Raw genomic sequence first — 14,462 nt, 5'->3', positions numbered from 1 at the left:
GAAGAGAATTTCAGGGGGGGAAAGGGAACTTAGAGAACAGCAGTTTTTGTCCTAACCTATCAACAATTTGTCTAGATTGATTTGTATTGCCATCATATATTTATTAGTTATAGAATCAAGTAGGTTTCCCTCAAGGTAATCTTTTTCAGAGCACAACAGAAGCTGATTTGGTATCATTTGAAACATGGTTTGAACCTATAGCCTGTGGCTCTATTTGCCTTTTTTTTCCTCCATAACATATTATAAGAGATTGTATATGTTTATCTTAAACATGGTAGGTCATTTATGTTCAATTATTCATTCTCATTATTTGGAAGGCATAGGATGGACTATGCCATACGTTGGCATCAAACAGATGATCAAAACAATGTTCTATGCCATACGCTAAGAAAAACACTCCAGATGACCAAAGTAGAGAGTGGAGATAGTGTATGACTGTGGACCCGCATTTTTCACGTGCGTCCTCACTCGATCGGCGAGACTCACTTTTTATTTGTGAAAAATAAATTTTGGAAAAAGTCGATGTCGCCACTTATTTTATTTTTATTTTAAAGAGAAAATAAAACAAGAAAGAAAAACCCTAAAACGTGACTCCATAATTTTTGGAAAAAGCATGTCTTTGAAAAACCCGAGTCTTGGTCCCGGGATTAGGTTACCTATTGGGAAGGTATCTCTAAAAGGTAGCACCCCTCTAAGCCTTATAAAGGTCTCTACTGACTAAGTTGAGGGAAATGTGGCAATTAAATGGTTGATCATGGATAGCTAAGTAAGGTAAGGGTTTTAAAAAAAAATAGTATGTTAAGCAAGAAAGTCTGATCATAGGAGAGAGTCAAAGTGCGTACCTGAACGGCTCCTCAAGCGCTATCATGAAACATAAAAGTTAGTATAGACATACATCACACAACATGTGTTTTTGTCAAAGATAATCATACAAGCATCAAATATATATCAAGGCAATCAAACAGGATAGCAAGCATGAGCATAGTACGCAATGACAATCATATTCACGGGGTTTAGAAAGTGGGTATTAGGGAACGTACCTGGATATCATATATAACTCATAGCGTGCTTCCGCAGGATAGGGAGAGGTTAGATAATAAATAATATAAAGCAAAAATCCTAACATGCACATCTAATTAATATAACAAAAAATGATTGAAGTACACTAAATTACCGGTCATCACACATGTTTTGCATAGAATTTTTAAAAAAGATAAACACGATTTCAATAAGTAGCAACGGTGGTACTAAAAAAAGAATTTTTAAAAAAGATTTTTTTTTTTTTATGTAGGGGTTTCACCAATTCCCCACTTGATATATACGAATTTAGCCCAGAATTATCTCATTTATGTGAGACCATGAGCTTTGATTCATGTCTGATTTAAAACCAAGATTTTCATTAAAAACCGAGAAAGATGCAAATCGATAAAAAAAAATGGTTGCATATTATTTTAAGAAAATGAGATTTTTATTAAGAATTCTAAATGAATTTTTTTAAAAATAAAATTTCTTAAAGGGGTCTTCAGAGAAAAAGGTTTTGATTTTAAAATAAAAGGAATTAATTTTTAAAATAATAAAACATAGAAAACAAAATACCAATCAAAATAAAAGGAAGCGAAAATCACAAAATAAAGATTTAGAAAATCATGTCAATTAAAGTGGTGAGGGTAAGACCAACCTTCATGAGTTTCCAGTGGCCTTCAAAAAAATAAGAATTTAACCACCAATCACTAAGGCATCAAATTTATGACTTCCTAATCAAACAAACTAATAAAATATTACCCAAGACTAACATTTAGATTTCAAGAGACACGTGAATTAAAATAAAAATGACCAATCAAAGATTAAAGCCAACGAACTTAGCATATGGAGATAATAATATGGAATCAATTAAGGTAAATTAGCATTTTAACAAAATATGATAAATCAGAGACCAAAGTTCAACAATCTTGAAGGTATGAAAACAATGACATGCAATTAATTGGATTGATTATCTAAAATTCCTAAAGCTCATACTAAATGTCAATAGATCAAAGCCAAAATTACCATACTTGAAACGTGAAAATAATTACACGTGATTGACTTAATTAATTAAACAAAATTATAATCAACTGCAAAATTGGATATAAACAGATTAAATTCAAAGTTAATGAAATCAAAAACACACAAACACATTCAATACTAAAAATAATTAATACTATATTAAATTAAGGACATCATCATCATCTAATAAGATTGGCTAAACTATCAAATTGAAATCACAAATATATTTAAACTAAAGCAAATAAATAAATTAACAAAATAAAATTAAACTAAGATCGAAATTAAAAATATGGAATTTGTTTAAGAGGGTTAATCAAACAATTGAATTAAAATCATGAACGCATTCAGATTATAAAATAAATTAAAATCAAACTAAATTGAAATTAAATTCTACTTAATAAAATTATTGGAATATTAAAAACTCAAACTTTATTTGATATAATCATTTAAACTAAAGAATTAAGATCCACGAATGCCTTTAAGTTAAAAATGAATTAAAATTAAATTAATTGGAATTAAAAACACAAACTTTATTTAGCGCGATTATTTAAACTAAAAAAGAATTAAAATCAAACTAATTAGAATCACTGACACATTCAAATTAAATCTCATAAACTAAAACTAAGTTAATCTGAAATTAAAAAAAGTAAACTTTATCTAACAGATTGTTTAAACTAAGGAATTGAAATCGTTAACGCATTCAAATTAAATTATAAACTAGAACTAAATTAATCCAAAAAAAATTAAACTTTATCTCTTAAATTACTTAAACTAAGGAATTAAAATCACAAACATATTTAAACTAATAGCTAAATTAAAATTAAACTAATTTGGGATTTTAAAAATATGAACTTTATCTATCAGGAATACTTAAACTAATGACTTAACATCTCAAACACATCTAAACATATAGGACAGATTAAAACGAACCAAATTGAAATTAAAAATAAGAACTTTTCTAATAGGAATAATTAAACTAACGAATTAAAATCACAAACATATGGGATAGATTAAAATTGAACTAAATTGAAATTAAAAATAAGAACTTTTCTAATAGGAACAATTAAACTAACGAATTAAAACAACAAACACTAAACATAAAAGGTAGATTAACAGTGAACTAAATCAAAATTAAAAACAACTTTTTTAATAGAAATAATTAAACTAATGAATTAATATCACAAACACATCTAAACAAAAAAAATATATTAAAATTGAACTAAATCAAAATTAAAAATAAGGACTTTTATAACATAAACAATTAAATTAAAGAAAACTACAAACACATCTAAACACAAAAGATAAATTAAAACTAAATCGAATTGGAATTAAAAAAAAAAAGGAACTTTATCTAATGGCATAAATTAAACTAAAGAATTAAAACCACAAACACATCCAAACTAAAAAAGAAAAATAAATTAAAACTAAATCGAAATTAAAACAAGAAATTTATTATATAGGATTAATTAAATCAAAGAACTAAAATCATTAAAACACTCAAGACTAAAATGATGAATCAAAATGAAATCAAAAATAAATTTGAAAGCGTACACTTACCTATAAACAGTTATTTGTGGAGATTTTTTGGGCTGCTCCTCTCTTTTTTATGGTTATGTGTCGACTCCTCAAAGTTCTTCGCTCGTCCTCTCAAAACAATTACTCCTGTGTCTTCTCTACCCTCCAAAAGAAGAGTCCCTGTGTGAAAATTCTTTCCGCCTCCTCACCTTCGAAAAAAAAAATTTGTTTTATGCTTGATTCTCTCCTTTATTTATAAGGCAACCTACTCCTTATGGAATATCTTATTTCCATTTTTTCCTATGTGCGCGTGGATATGGGAAGTCCATTATGTGTGGCTCACTTGGAGATTTTCCCAAGGATGCAACCGTATCTTGTTTGGTAAGTGATCAAATCCCCTTTAATCTTCTTTCCATATGCTCCCGAATGTTCCTCAGTCGTGATCTGCCCACTTTCTATATGCAGCCCGGATTCCTTCCAAGTTTCCCTATTTAGCCGTGATCTCCACTTCTTGATGGCTCCAAGTCTCATGCAAAATTAAAAATAAAGTTGAAATAAGAAATCATGTAATTAGAAATAGAATAAAATAAAATAGAAAATCAAATCACATAGCCACAAAAATCCAAAATGTCAATTCATGGAATTAAAGAATAAATGAATAAGTGAGTAAATAAACAAATAAATTGATAAGGGTATAAAAATAAATGTCAGACGTATGTAATTAGAAAAAAATCAAGAAATTAAAGTAATGCAATGGATTATAATAATTTAAATGTCAAACTATAGACCCTCAATTTTGTCTCTCGACACTGACATTTATCCTTTGGGTGTCACCTGAACCCATCATTCTCATATGGCACCACTAGGGCCCCTTTTGGGCTTAGTCGGTGTCCGAGCCTCGTGTGGGCTTGTCTGTGGTCCATTGTGGTGCGTATGTGGTTCATTTTGGAGGGTCATCGTGGCCATTTTCCTAGTCGTTCACATCACCCTATAGAAAGGAAGTGGGGTCATCCCGATGTTTTAGCTTAGTTGGAGTTTATAGGGGCATGTTGAGGTTCGGAGCACTCGGGATTGTTTTGATCATATCTCCCTTTTCCGAACTCGGAATTGCGCACCATTTTTTTCATGGATTCCTCACTCTTCCAGGAACATTCTGTCAAATTTTCAAAATTTTTTGCAACCGGTTCGACCGGTTGACATCCGGTTCAGCCAGTTTAGCCGGTTCATCTAGTCAGCCGGTGTAGAACACTGATTTTTGGTAATTATTTTGATCATATCTCCCTTTTCCGAACTTGGAATTGCGCACCATTTTTTTTCATGGATTTCTCACTCTTCCAAGAACATTCTGTCAAATTTTCAAATTTTTTTTTGCAACCTGTTCGACCGGTTGGCATCCGGTTCAGCTGGTTCATCGAGTCAGCCGGTGTAAAACACTGATTTTGGTAATTTTGGGACCCAAATCCTACATGGCTCAAGCCCATAAGCTCCAGATCGGTTTTGGGCAATGTTGTGGGCCTATTTTGGGCCTTGGTTTGGGTTCCTTGTAGCCCACCACGAATCCATATGGATTCTTGGTGGTGAAGCAAGTTGAAAACTGAAGGGAGTGAGCTGGACTCGTAAGTGCAAGAGAAATAATGGGGGGTGTGTTTTCCATGCTGATGGAGGGGATTTCAGTGCTGAAGGGGAAGGAACCCAGGAGGCTCAAATGCTGAGAGGGGTATGAGTATAAAAGGGGAGAAGATAAGAAAAGAAGAAAAAAGGAGGGCACTTTGGAGAGGGGATATTTTGCTGGTGAGAAAAACAGAAGGTCAGGGCACTTTCTAAGTTAAGAGTGTGGGGGAAAGCTTCAGCACTGTGGTTATTTTGAAGAGGAGAACTACAACATCTCATTTTTTGGAGGTCATCATCGGCATACACAGATCATATTTGGTGGAGATTCTGAGGTAAGTAGGCTGAATTTTTTTTTTTTACCTGCAGTCTATCTTCATTTTCTTCATATGCGTTTTCTCCTTCCGCATCATCTTTTATTTCCTTTGATATGAAGATTGTATTGCTTGGGTATGGGAAATAAAGGCCACACATGATTGTTGTTGATTGGTTATGAATGGTTTAGAAACTTTCTGACCAAATTTAGGATTTTTCATCAACCGGCTAAACCGGTTCAACCGGTTCAGCGCCATAGCTGGCTACCTCTATCAGCCATGAGGAACCCTTGACCTTTCTTTGTTCGATTCTCACTCATCCGGGCTCGGAATTGAGAACTGTTTCTTTTGTTTGGTTCCTTATTCAGTTAGAAGCTTCTTGGCCAAATTTGAGATTTTTTATCAACCGTCTAAACTGGCTGGGAACCGGTTCAACCGGTTCAGCACCATAGCTGGCTGCCTCTGTCAGCCATGAGGAACCCCTGACTTTTCTTTGTCCGGTTCTCACTCATCCGGGCTCGGAATTGAGAACCATTTTTTTTTGTTTCCTTATCTAGTTAGAAGCTTCCTGCCCAAATTTGGGATTTTTTATCAACCGTCTGAACCGGCTGGGAACCAGTTCAACCGGTTCAGCACCATAGCTGGCTGCCTCTGTCAGCCATGAGGAACCCCTGACTTTTCTTTGTCCAGTTCTCACTCATCCAGGCTCGGAATGGAGAACCGTTTCTTTTGTTTATTTCCTTATTCAGTTAGAAACTTCCTAGCCAAATTTGGGATTTTTTATCAACCATCTGAACCAGTTGGGAATCGGTTCAACCGGTTCAGCGCCATAGCTGGCTGCCTCTGTCAGCCATGAGGAACCCCTAACCTTTCTTTGTCCGGTTCTCACTCATCCAGGCTCGGAATTGAGAAAAGTTTCTTTTGTTTGTTTCCTTATTCAGTTAGAAGCTTCCTGCCCAAATTTGGGATTTTTTATCAACCGTTTGGACCGGCTGGGAACCGGTTCAACCGGTTCAGCACCATAGCTGGCTGCCTCTGTCAGCCATGAGGAACCCCTGACCTTTCTTTGTCCGGTTCTCACTCATCCGGGTTCGAAATTGAGAACCGTTTCTTTTGTTTGTTTCCTTATGCAGTTAGAAACTTTCTGGCCAAATTTAGGATTTTTTATCAACCGTCTAAACTGGTTGGGAACCGGTGCAATCGGTTCAGCACCATAGCTAGCTGCCTCTGTCAGCCATGAAGAACCCCTGACCTTTCTTTGTCTAGTTCTCACTCATCCGGGCTCAGAAATGAGAACCATTTCTTTTGTTTGAATCCTCACTCATTTAGGATTTTTCTAGAAAAATTTGGGAATCCTTCTCAATAGGTTGTACCAGTTGAGAACTAGTTCAACCTGTTCTACTGGAGGACTTTAGGTAGCCCTCGATTTTGGCATTTTTTGAGCCCCTATCCATTGGGGCTCAAACCCATTTGCTATAGGGCACTTGTGAGCCATCTTGAAGGTTTAAGTCAGTGTTTGATTTCAGTTAGTATGGGCAATTTTGAAGTTATGGGTGGTGTGGTCTAGATGAGTCTAGTTCGATTTGTATGACATTTGGGGAATCCCTTACCTCATTTCAACCAGCTATCTTCCTTTTTGGCACAAGCTTTGATGCTTGATTTTGAATACATGTTGCGTGACTGACTCACCCTCTGCTATAGCACATGGATAGGGAGCACAGGTATGCATCGTTGGTTTTGATTGTTGAATCATATGCATGCATGGTGCTTAATCCTGAATGTTTGTTATGTGTTTATCTGCGTTTGGCTGACCTTTTATGCAGCGCATGGCTGGGGACCACAGGTACGCACCCATTGTTTTGGTTGGTTGAATTCATATGCATGCTGATTACTACTCAAAAAGTGCTATTTGATAGCTTCTAATTAATCCTTTTTAACACTTTTGAGTAGTAGTTAGTGCCTTTTAACCCAATTAGCATGTTAAGGCCCCTTTCAATCAATTCTAATCAAATTGTGTGAGTTTTGGTGTTTTTGTTAGTATTTTGATCACCAAAGCATTATGAGATTGAGGAGAGTTATATGGAATCCTTGGCAAGCAATGGGAAGCTTAGAGGAATGAAGAATCAAAGCCTTGAAGCACTTTTGCCATAAACGAGTCTGGAATGCAAGGGGAAGCAAAGAGAAATCAGTCATGGAGCATTCTTGATGACAGTCACTGCAGCCACTTTTGGAGCACTTATTGAAGTCCAAATTATGCATACAATATGTCATTTGAAAGCTTAGGAAGTCAACAATCCAATGCCTTAAACCGTATGCAATTTGGACCTAAAATGAGGAAGTTACAGCCTTTGGAAGACAACTGCTCCAAGCTGAAGGAAGGCTTCAGAAAAGTGCTGCGAAATCCCCCTTTTGTTGCGGAATGGTTTCGTAGCCTTTTTGTACAGTGCTATGGATTTCCCCTGAAGCTTCACGCCGCGATGGAAGCCAAACACCACAAGATGGAAGTCCACTTTGCAAAGGTGTTGAATCAGCTGGTTGCTATGAAGAAATTTCGCAGCTCTTCTTGTGCACCTGCGAAATTTCGCAGACCTCACTTTTCACCTACGAAGTGGTCCTTAGTGCTTCCCGATATTTGTAACCGACACTTGGAGATATTTTTCATTAGATTTTTGTTGCCTAAATGCCCAAATTCTCCTTGTAAGTCACCAATGATAGGATTTCTTAGTTTTTAAGCTAGGAATTTGGCAAAAATATCTTGGTAATAGCTGTAATTGTAATTTTGGTTTAAAAGAGAGCCCGAGGAGCCTATTCTGAGGGTGTTAGGTGATGACCCTTTTGTAAAAGTTTCAAAGGAAGAAATACAGGGAGCTTGAGCTCTGCTTTACCTTCTCACTTTGCTTGTATTTTTTACTTACTAGGTTATGCACTCTCTGAGGAGCTTTCCCCAGAGAATGAGTAGCTAAACCTTTTAGTTTCTTGGAGTTAAGGTTGTCGGGAAAGGTTCCAAGTGCAAGAATCAGAAGCTTTGTGGTTTCAGCTATGAATGAAGAGTAAGTGTGTCCCATGAATGGTTTCTACGTTTTTAGTTAACTTAAAACGCCTTAGAGTCACTTGGGCCAACACTTGGTAAGGCAAGTGATCTCTAACCATGGAGATGCACTAGTTTACCCCCTTGCGAGCCTCTGGTAGGTGACTTGAAGGTAGGATTTTCTAGAATAGCCAACACTTGGTAAGCTTTTGGACTCTTAGGAGACATCCATTAGTTACCTCTTGTGAGCTTTTGACGGGTAATCCAAGGTTAAAGATCACCTTGAATGGTAAAGGCTAGTGAGAGGCTCAAACCATTGCAAGTTGCATCAGTGAGAGAATTAAAGCTGAAATCTAATTGAGGGATGCATTTGTGCAGCACCTGTTAGAGAATTGACTTTATGTTAATTCTCTAATGTGAGGAAATGAACCAACTGACCGGAGCTATGCTTTTGCATGAGGAACCTCCCCTGTATACCTGAATCTCCAAGGAATGCTTTTCTTCTTAAGTTATTTTCATCACTTGTTGTGTTGTTAATCTAAGTCCATACCTTTTTCAACCAAAGTTTGTGTTTTATTTCTTAAGCTAATCTTGAAATGAAACAACACCAATTCACTTTGAATTGGTATCATTTCCAACTTGAGTACCCTTCCCAGTGGAACGATCCTAGAGCCACTATGCTATAGTAGCTTTGTATTTGCTACCCTAGTTCATGGTGTTATAGGTTATAAATATTGTTGATTACTCTCGCCATCAAGGAGCACCAGCTGGACACGAATCAGCTGAGACACCAATTAGGCATGAATCACATGCCAAATACCAATTAGGATTTTGTGATTCATGACATCTATTTAGCCTAGGGTTTCATCTTTGACCCATATGCTCCCACATACCCAATTCATTAGTAGAGACTGAGTTCCGGGCCTAGAGGGGTGCTACCTCGCATGAGGTACCTTCCCAATGGGTAACCTGATCCCCGGACCCAGAATCTAGTTTTCGCAGACCGCTTTTTCCATACTAGGATCATTAGGGGTTTTTGTTCTTACTTAATTTTCCCCATTTAAAAAAAAAAAAAAAAAAGTAAGTGGCGACTCCATACAACACCGTTCCTCACCGGGGGCGGGTTTTTCAAAACTGGAAAACTCAACTTTTTCATTCTTTCTTTTCATTTAAAAGCGAGTCGCGCCGGTCTGGGTGAGGGTCCACACAAACTCAAACCCTCAAAAATAAAAAATAAAAATTCATTTCATGCAATAAATAGTCAAGCCAATACTCATCCTATCTCGGAAAATGAAGTAACCAAAATCAAGAACACGTCTAAGTGGGCTATGCCAAAAGAAGTGTCTAAGTAATCTATTCTGAAATATTGTCTAAGTAACCTAGGGTGAATGTGTGCAAGCTAGAAGGTGCCATGTGCATCTAAATGGGCCTAAGGTGATGCCTAATGGGCCAAGTGTATCTAAATGGGTCTAGGGTGCCTAAGTGGCCCTAAGTCTAAATTAGGGCTGCCAAGAGTCACAACGGGGTTAGATAAATCCCTCAACCAAAGTCTCCGAGGTGGCTTAAAAAAAGGTAAGTAGTATGAGTAGCTATGGGCCACCAAGGAACTCCTGTAAAGTATCAAACAAGTATCTAATAGGACATGTGATAAGAGGACAAAATTGAGGGTCTACAAATATGCCCCTCTTTGGTAGAGATCACGAGTGTAAGGAATGTGAGTAAAAATACGAATAATGAGTGGAATGAAGTGAACTATACCAAAGAACTAAAGAAGGACCAGAGATTTTGTCTCAGCATATGGCGAGAGTGAGGTCGAAACACAGGGCTGCAACGACAAGGATGGAACTACTCTATGTTGGGGAAATGATAGTAAAAAGATAAAGGTATGTGACGAGTAACACAAAAATGGAAAGATGTGAAAATGATGACTCAAAGTCATGGATGAGATGAATGACTCTAGGTCATGGATAAGATGAACGACTCTGGGTCAAACATAGGATAAACGACTTCGGATCGAAAATAGGATAAACAAATCTGGGTTGTAAATAGGATAAACGACTCTAGGTCATGAGCTTAGGGCTATAAATGCTAAGAATGACTCTGGGTCATAGATGAAGTGAATGACTCCGGGTCATGAGCTCAGGGCTCTAAATGGATAGTTGATCAGGATGCTTTTTGGCTCATGGTGCCGGGTTAAGGCCACTCACAAGTGGCTAGAATGATGAAAATGAAACATCTCAGGGATGTGAAGGATGCAAATGACTCTAGGTCGTGAGCTCAGGGCTCAAGATGTCATGAATGACTTTGGGTCATGGTGTAATGGGTAATTCAGGGTTATGATGAATAACTCAAGGCTATGGATGGAATGAATGACTCTGGGTCATGATGCAATGAGTAACTCAGGGTTACGATGATAGCTCAGGGCTATGTGAACAGCTCAGGGCTGTGAGCTTCGAGCTCTATGACTGATCGGTTAAAAGGAGAGTGCGATATGCAAACTCCAGGTCAAACCACTCATGGGCGACTAAATAATGTAGGCTCAGCTTAGGGTTGGAAAGACCCCGGGTCTATAGGAAACGATAGCTCAGGGCTACCAGGCTCAGGGCCTAAGGGAAGAAAGATAGCTCGAGGCTATAAGACTTAGGGTCTAGAAGGAATGGATAGCTTAAGGCTACGAGGCTCAGGGCCTAGAAAGAAAGGATAGCTCAAGGCTATAAGACTCAGGGCCTAGAAGGAAATGATAAAGAATGCCAACTCGAAATTGGATAGGAAGTAAATGGGCTTAAAGCCGTATACTCAATGTGACAAGAGTCGGACTACTGAGCTCAAGAAGGGAAATATGCCCCAGTATCCAGGGTGCTCACACTACTGAAACAACCAGTAAATCAATCATTCGCTAAAATCAATGGGTCAAAAACTGATGCATCATGACAAGCCTCTGAAAAGTCTAAACTGAAGGAGCCCTCTATATCTGGAAAGCTGCTCTGTCAGTGAATCTCAAAATGTAAATCTCAAAGTATGTATATTGTGGCTCATCTAAAAGCAAATCTCAAAGCGCACAAAATACTGTTCATCTGGATAACCCAATCTGCAAGATAACAATGACGAAAACTAATCTATCCCATGAACATCTAGCTAAAGGATCTACCCATGCTCCTTGGGAGAAACCTGGTGTGATCCATCTCTATCTCAACAAATCCCTAGAAGGGGGGAGGGGGAAGGTCCCGATAAAGTCAATAGTCAAAAGCTTCAGACTAGCACTTAATCTAAAACCAAGCTGGCCACTATCTCAATCTCAAGGATACTCAAAGAAAATGGGGAAATATGCCCCAGTATAAGATTTGATGTCAAAGTCATGAGATAAACAACCGACACTAATCATCCATCCTCATACCACTAGCTAAACAAATCTCGTAAAGGAGAGGGGAATATGTCCCAGTATGGATATCTGATGTCAAAGTCATGAGATAAACAACTAACAATGATCATCCATCTATGTACCGCTGCTCAAACACAATCTCATCAAGGAGAGGGGATATGCCTCAGTATGCTATCTGATGTATAATAAAGAATTTGTCAAAATCAATCAAACATCTCTATAACCATAGATAGGAATAGTCATACCGTCCAATAACAACTAGGAAACCTGGAGAAAATGGGAAATATGCCCCAGTATGGATGTCTAATGCACGACAAAAGGATGAATCCGATATCATCAATGAACTGTCTCCAAACTCAACAATAATCTGCTAAGAAATCAGAATGAAGTATCAACCAATGACTCAAGGAAGACACTCTAAATCTGATCTCAAATGAATAACCAAAATGATGAGGAATATGATAATCTCGAGAGTAGAAGCATGTCTCTGATGAATCCCTAACTAAATCTGATGGGAATCTGGTGACCTCAAAACGGGGAAATATACCCCAATATATAAGATCTATACACTGCACTGAAAACTGCTTCCAACTCAAAAATGATCCACTAGTCTATTTTAAAAATACTCCACAAATGGAACCTAGAATCATAAAAACTGTCAATAAGCTCAATAATGCTCCACTAGAACTGATATCATCTCAACATACCCTACTAGGGATCTCTGATCGGTGAAAAAAGCCTAGACTCAAAGAAAGTGCTCATGGGAATATGCCCCAGTATGGATATTTGATGTCGACAAAAGGATGAATCCAATATCATCAATGAACTGTCTCCAAACTCAAAAATTCATCAAACATCAATATGTCAAGCAAGAGAGAGACCAAATGCTTCCAAAAGTATTTTCCATAAAAGAGAACATGGTAACGACTATACTTCAACCAGACTACAAAAGCCTGTCCAAGTGAAGAATGTAAAAGATAACGCCTGATCTCATGGCCTCATGGTGGTCTTAAGACACGGAATGTAACGTAGGTTAGGGTGATAGGTTGAAAGAAATGAAGGAAAACTAGGCTCAAATACCCAATGATCAAACCCATACCCTCGTGTATAAGATGTAATGCATAGAAAAAATCTCATGAGCCATGGATCTAAAGGTAACCAAAGGAAATGTCAATGGCGAAATGAGAGAAAGGATGAGTGGTCAAACCATCAATGAAACATGTGAATGATGTGAAGAAAGTATCGGATAAAAAACGTGTATCAATATGTAGGGAATAGATAAAAGGTGGAACAATGATCTGGAAAGAGGCGATGAGATACAAAAGAAGGCAATGAGAAAGTGGAATGAATGATGATCAACTCATATTAGTACAATAAAGGAAAGTCATATCACCAATGATGGAATGGTGGATAAGACAATGATCTGGAGACCCTAGTAAAAGGTCACTCATCTTTCATACCTAACACATATTTACCATGACCCGAGAAACATAGGATACCATAGAACTCTCACATGAACCCTCGACACTCCAAATGCATGACAAGAGTGGCTCAAGGAGTGAAAACTCATGAAAATCTCATAGGAACCCACAATGACAAATATATCCAATAAACAGACCTCAAAAGTTGACATAAGTGCCTAATAGAGCAAGATGCCATATACAAACATATCATTGTGCTTTTTCTCTTTTTTTTTTTGTTTTTTTTTTTTTTGTTTTTTTGAATGCGCATGTTCTGATCATCAATAAATCGAACTCCAATGGGAAAGATACAAAGAGTGAACAAACTCTCTCTGACCACTGATGAATACATGAACCCCAACTCATGAGACAACCTCTCAAACTAAAATCTCCGAATCAATGCCAAATGATGGGATGGATGGAGTGATATGACTGCCCTCTTTTGCACCAAGATGTGAAGAATCATCAACCCAAGAAAGAGAAGAGATAAGATGAATCAAATAATGATAAACACAAGAAAGATAATGAAAATGTGATGATAGTAAAATAGAATAAAATGGGTGATAAGGGGATGGTAATGAGAATGAGAAGATAGGCCTATAAGTCTAAAGCTCATGAGACTTTCTTAGCAAAGCATGCATATACATCAAAGGGCCCCAACCCGGGTGTAGAAATGGTAATCAAGGCTATAAGAAAGAAATAAGGCTATAACATACCACGTGGGGCTCAATGGGCTAGCAACGGTTTAATACATTGATAAAGGTGATAAGTTGTAAGGCTGACCAAAATGATGGCCACCCATCCTGCGACCATAATCTCAAACATAATACTTCTTCAGTTGATCCACATTGGTAGGCTCTGAAAACTGGTTTCCATCTAAGTCAGTCAACCATGCAGCCCCTTCTGGACTCTCGAATAACATAAGGCCCACTCTAACTAGGTCTGAATTTTCCTCTAGGGTCTCCAATCAAACCTCTGAGAATCCTCAAAACTAAGTCCCCTTTTTGTAATGGTCTAAGCTTAACCCGTTTCCTGAAGGCACAATCCATCTTCCTCTGATAGGCCTGAATATGATTGGTTGCTCTCAATCTCTTCTCATCTAAAAGATTAAGCTG

The sequence above is a fragment of the Vitis riparia genome, chromosome 7 (genome assembly GCF_004353265.1).
Source record: "Vitis riparia cultivar Riparia Gloire de Montpellier isolate 1030 chromosome 7, EGFV_Vit.rip_1.0, whole genome shotgun sequence".
NCBI classification, from domain to species: domain Eukaryota; kingdom Viridiplantae; phylum Streptophyta; class Magnoliopsida; order Vitales; family Vitaceae; genus Vitis; species Vitis riparia.
This window is presented reverse-complemented; position numbering follows the sequence as displayed.